This window comes from Lutra lutra, chromosome 10, assembly GCF_902655055.1.
Source record: "Lutra lutra chromosome 10, mLutLut1.2, whole genome shotgun sequence".
NCBI classification, from domain to species: Eukaryota; Metazoa; Chordata; class Mammalia; order Carnivora; family Mustelidae; genus Lutra; species Lutra lutra.
In genome coordinates, this window is record NC_062287.1 from 99,738,534 (window position 1) to 99,745,232 (window position 6,699).

Genomic DNA, 6,699 nt, shown 5'->3' on the forward strand with positions numbered 1-6,699 from the left:
TATAAAACTATGTGGCAGCCACAGCTGGCGCCTGCGTCCTCCATTCATCATCCTTTTAATCTTTGGGTTTCATATTGTTTATATTGGTCTCCTCGTCAGGATGCATTAGACATTTGAGGAGAACATCACTGGAAATATTTTAAATGTATTTAGGAAGAGATCAATATTGGATGCATCTTCAGGGCTGAGACTTCATGTGCTCTAGTGAGTTCACCAGAAGTTACATGTGGAAAGGAGTTTGTGTAATAGTTTTGATTGAAACGTATAAGTTCTTCCTCAAACTAAGCCACAGATAAAAATAATTCCTTTAGTGGTATGTTAGGTTGGCATTGTACAGTATCATAGGCCATGATCAGGAATTTTGTCTGTCTGAGGACCTATCTCTGGGTCTGTCACATGTGACACATATAGCTTCTACTATACTCTGTCTCAGCTGTCCCTTTGCTGCAACATTGTGACTGGCTCTTCCAGCTTTTGGGAAACTGCATGGCTGTGTTTTCTCAGATCTGTGTATTATGGCTGATGGAGTAGTAATTACAAATGTGCTTTCTCTTATGTGGCATGAATTAATGATAATATCAGTGGTAAAGATCATAGTAGTAATAAGAATTCAAGTTTAGACTCTAGAATACCCCTTGCTTTTACGTGTTCTTTCTCCTTTTTTTATCCCTCTGAATTAAAAAAGAACAAAAACTAACAAACAAACAAACAAACAAATCAATAAATAATGTCCAGCTATTTTGACTGAAAGGACCTTTCAGTTTTAAAGGTCTGAGAACTAGTAGTTTTTGATAACTGTTAATTATGTTGTTTGGCTCTCATCTAGAAGAAACTGAGCATTTAAACACAAGCCCGGGTATGGTGCTACCATTATTCAATCTATGGGGCCCTTAGGGAATTCTTACTAGTCCTTGAATTAAGACCTGTCTCAAAGAATTTCTTCCTCCATTTTTGAACATTTGAAAGATGACAATGTCAACTTCTTTTAAAATTATTGGTGTTTTCTTATTCACAATCATGCTACCCATTTTATAATCATGTATAGAGGTACTTTATTATTTGACAATCATATTAATAATTTTATTTTCCACTTATTTCTGAGACTGGTGACTTGCAATTATGTTTTAGATATTCAAAATATAGCAATTGTATTGAATTCCTTTTTTGCATAATCCATTTTACTTTAATTTTAGAAGAAAAAAATCTCACCAATATTGTCTACAGCTCCAATTTCAATTTTTTCTTCAATATCTTCTGAGGTAATTTGATTGCAGCTATCCACGATAGATTGATGCCGTAGGGATTGCTTTGTGAATAATTATTATCAGAGAATCTCTGACCTCCAAAACTCAAAAGCTGGCAGAAGTCAGGTCTTTGTCATTCCTGATTTTTGTCTCCTACCTACTGAAATCTGAACTTTCACAGCATATTTGGCAATAAATGCTGTTTTCTCTACTTCTTATAAGATCTGTTCAAAGAGAGTGATGCAGAACGTTAATGACCTTGGGGAAAGGCTTTCTCCCAAAGTCTCCCTCCATATTCAGAATCACAATAGACAACTAACAATGAGCTTTAATTTCAAGATGTCTTTTCAACTTGTTAAATTTTAAGTTTTTTTCTTATTTCCTAATTTAATTAGATTATTTACTTATTTAATTTATTTATTTTTATTCCTATTACATTTATTGAAGAAATTTTAAACCTATGACATATGGGTTTTTAACAGCTTTCATTAAGGTTATTTTTTTCAGACTGATTTATTTTTTTAAGTTCAATTAGCCAACTTATATTACATCATTAGTTTTTGATGTAGTGTTCAAGGATTCATTTGTTGCATATTATACCCAGTACACATCACAACATGTGCCCTCCTTAATAACCATCACCTGGTTACCCCATCACCTCAATTTCCTCTCTTCTGTAACCCTGAGTTTGTTTCCCAGAGTCCAGAGTCTCTCATGGCTTGTCTCCCTCTCTGATTTCTTCCCATGCAGGTTTCCTTCCCATCCCCTAGAGTTCTCTGCTATTCCTTATATTACACATACAAGTGATACCATATGATAATTGTCTTTCTCTGATTAACTTATTTCACTTAGCATAATCCCCTCCAGTTCCATCCATGTTGATGCAAATGGTGTATATTCATAATTTCTGATGGTTGAGTAATATTGCATTGTATATATGAATCACATCTTCTTTATTCATCTGTTGAAGGACAACTTGGCTCCTTCCACTGTTTGGCTATTGTGGATATTGTTGCTATGAACATTGGGGTATATGTGTCCCTTCTTTTCATTATATCTATATATTTATTGTGAATACCTAGTAGTGCAATTCCTGGCTCATAGGGTAGCTCTATTTTTAAGGTCTTGAGGAACCCCCATACTGTTTTCCAAAGTGGCTGTACCAATTTCATTCCCACCAACAGTGTAATAGGTTTCCCCTTTCTCCACATCCTCACTAACACTTGTTTCCTGTCTTGCTAACTTTTGTCATTTTAACTGGTGTAAGGTGGTATCTCACTGTGGTTTTTATTTGTATTTTCATGATGGCTAGTGATCTGAACATTTTTTTGATGTGTCTGTTAGCCATTTATAGGTCTTTGAGAAATGTCTATTCATGTATTTTGCCCATTTCTTGAGTGGATTATTTGGTTTTGGGTGTTGAATTTGATGAGTTCTTTATACATCTTAGATACCAGCCCTTTATCTGTAATGTCATTTGCAAATACCTTCTCCCATTCCGTGGTTTGCCTCTTAATTTTGTTGGCTGTTTCCTTTGATGTGCAGAAGGTTTTAATCTTGACGAAGTCCCAAAAGTTCATTTTTGTTTTTATTTCCTTTGCCTTTGGAGACATGTCTTGAAATAAGTTGCTGTGGTTAATGTCAAAGAGGTTGCTGCCTGTGTTCTCCTCAAGGATTTTGATGAATTCTTGTCTCATATTTAGGTCTTCATCCATTTTGAGTTTATCTTTGTGTATGATGTAATGGAATGGTCCAGTTTTATTCTTCTGCATGTGGTTGTCTAATTTTCCCAGCACCATTTCTTGAAAAGACGGTCTTTTTCCCTTTGGATCTTCTTACCTGCTTAGTCAAAGATTAGTTGACCATAGAGTTGAGGGTCCATTTCTGGGGTGTCTATCCTGTTCCATTGATCTATGTGTGTTTTTGTGCCAATACCATGCTGTCTTGATAATCACACTTTTGTAATAAAGCTTAAAGTCAGGCATTGTGATGCTCTCAGCTTTGGTTTTCTTTTTCAACTTCCCCCTGGTGATTTGGGGTCTCTTCTGTGTCCACACAAGTTTTAGGATTGTTTGTTCCAACTCTGTGAAAAATGTTGATAGTATTTTGAAAGGGATTACTCTGGAAGTGTAGATAGCTCTGGGAAGCATTATCATTTTAACAATATTTGTTATTCCAATCACTGAACATGTTTTTCAATCTCTTCAAGTATTCCTCAGTTTCTTTCATAAGTTCTGTAGTTTCTGGAGTATAGCTCTTTACCTCTTTGTTTAGGTTTATTCCTAGTTATCTTATGGTTTTTGGTGCAATTGTAAATGGAATCTATTCCCGAATTTCTTTCATCAGTCACATTGTTAGTGTATAAAAATGCAACTAAATTATGTGCATTGGTTCTGTATCTTGACACATTGCTAAATTGCTGAATGAGTTCAAGTAATTTGAGTGTGGAGTCGTTTGGGTTTTCAACATAAAGTATCATGTCATCTGCAAAGAGAGAGAGTTTGACTTCTTCTTTGCCAGTTTGGGTGCCTTTTATTTCTTTTTGTTATCTGATTACCATTGCTAGGACTTCTAGTACCATGTTGAACAATAGTGGTGAGAGTGGGGCATCCTTGTCATGTTCCTAATCTTTAGGGAAAGGCTCTCAGCTTTTCCCCCTTGAGAATGATATTCTTTGTGGTCTTTTCATAGATGGATTTTTATGAAGTTGAGGAATGTTCCCTCCATCCTTACATTCTGAAGAGTTTTAATCAGGAAAGGATGCTGCATTTTGTCAAATGCATTTTCTGCATCAATTGAGAGGAACTTGTGGTTCTTCTCCATTCTCTTGTTAATTTGTTCTATCACATGGAATGATTTGTGAATGTTGAACCATGCTTGCATCCCAAGAATAAATCCCAATTGTTCATTATGAATAATCCCTTTAGTATACTATTGGATCCTATTGACTAGGATTTTGTTGAGTATTTTGGTATCCATGTTCATCTGGGATACTGGTTTATATTTCTCCTTTTTGATGGGGTCTTTGTCTAGTTTTGAAGTCAGGATAATCCTGGTCTCATAGAGAAAAAAAATTGGAAGTTTTCCTTCCATTTCTATTTTTTTAAACAGCTTCAGTAGAATAGGTATGATTTTTTCTTTAAATGATTGGTAGAATTCTTCTGGGAAGTCTTCCAGCTTCAGACTCTTGTTTTTGTTGTTGTTGTTGTTTGTTTGTTTGTTTTCTTTTTCTTTTTCTTTCTTTCTTTTTTTTTTTTTGGAGACTTATGATTACTTTACTTGCTGGTTATTGGTCTGTTCATATTGTCCATTTATTCCTGTTTCAGTCTTCATAGTTTATAAGTTTCCAGGAATGCATCCATTTCTTCCAGATTGCCTAATCTATTGGCATATAGCTGCTGATAATAAGTTCTAATAATTGTCTCTATTTCCTTGATAGTTATTATCTTTCCCATTTCCTTCATGATTTTATTAATTTGGCTCCTTTCTCCTTTCTTTTGGATAAATTTGGCCAGAAGTTTATCAATCTTATTAATTCTTTCAAAAAATCAGCTTCTAGTTTTGTTGATTTGTTCTACCATTCTTCTGGGTTCTATTTCATTAATTTCTGCTCTAATCTTTATTACTTATCTTCTCCTGCTTGGTTTAGGCTTTATTTGCTGTTCTTCCTCCAGGTCCTTTTGGTGTAAGGTTAGGTTGTGCATTTGGGATTTTTCTAATTATTTTGATCGAGGCTTGGATGGCTATGAATTTCCCTTTTAGGACCACCTTTGCAGTATCCCATAAGTCTTGAACAGATGTGTTTTCATTTTCATTGGTTCAAAAAATTGTTTAAGTTCTTCTTTAATTTCCTGGTAGACCTAATCATTCTTTAGTAAGAAGCTCTTTTTCCTCAAAGTGTTTGAGTTCCTTTCAAATTTCTTCTTCTGATAGGTCCAGTTTCAAAGCCTTGTGGTATGAAGATATGTAGGGAATAATCCCAGTCTTTTGGTGTCAGTTGAGACCTGATTTGTAACCCAGTATGTGGTCTATTCTAGAAAAAGTTCCATGTGCACTCGAGAAGAATGAGTGTTCTGTTGTTTTAGGATGCAATATTCTGGATATATTTATGAAGTTCTCCTGGTGCAGTATGTCATTCAAAGCTCTTGTTTCTTTGTTGATCTCCCTAGAAAAACTTTCCTTTGCTGTGAGTGGAGTGTTGAGGTGTCCTACCTTTAATGTATTGTTATTGATATTTCTTTATTTTGGTTATTAATTGGTTTATATAATTGGCTGCTCCAATGCTGGGGGCATAGATATTTAAAATTGTTAGATCTTCTTGTTGGATAGACCATTTAAGTATGATATAATATCCCTCTACATCTCTTACTACAGTCTTTGGTTTAAAATCTAATTTGTCTGATATGAGGATTGCTACCCCAGCTTTCTTTTGAGGTCCATTCATGTAGTAAATTGTTCTCCATCCAATCACTTTTAATCTGAAGATATCTTTATATTCAAAATGAGTCTCTTGTAGATAGCATATGGATGGGTCCTGCCTTTTTATTCAGTCTGAAGCCTTGTGTCTTTTGGTAGGAGTATTCATCCCATTTACATTCAGAGTAACTAGTGAAAATATGAACTTCATGTCACTGTATTGCCTGTAAAGTTCCTGTTTCTTTATATTGCCTCTGTTACTTTATGGTCTATAATATTCTTGGGGTCTCTTCACTTACAGAATCCCCCTTAATATTTCTTGCAAGGCTGGCTTTGTGGTTAAATACTCTTTCAGGTTCTTCCGGTCCTGGGAGCTCTTTATCTCTTCATCCATTCTGGATGACAGTCTTGATGGATAAAGTATTCTTGGCTACATATTCTTCTCATCCCGTATCATGAATATGTCTTGCTAGCACTTTCTGATTTGCCAGGTTTCTGTGGATAGGTCTGATGTTATTCTGATGTTCCTCCCTCCACTGCTAAGTAACCACCTCTCCCTAGCTATCCTCAGGATATTTTCTTTGGTTGTACTATTTGCAAGCTTCACTATTGTATGTCAGGGTGTTGATCTATTTTTATTTTTTTAACAAGTATTTTTTTAAGATTTTATTGATTTATTAGAGAGATGGAGAGAGAGCACAACTAGGCAGAGCAGCAGGCAGGAGGAGAGGGAGAAGCAGGCTCTCCACTGATTGGTGAACCCAATGCAGGGCTCGATCCCAGGACCCTGGGATCATGACCTGAGCCAAAGGTAGCTGCTTAACTGACTGAGCCACCCAGGCACCCCTGATCTACTTCTATTGATTTTCAGAAGGGTCTTCTCTAACTCTTGGACTTGAATGCTTGTTTTCTTCCTCAGATTAGGGAAGTTCCCAGCTATAAATGGACCAAATATACCTTCTGGTCCTCTCTTTCTCTCTCTTCACCCCCTCAAGGATCCCAATAATTTAAACATTGGGATGTTTTATGGCATAATTAA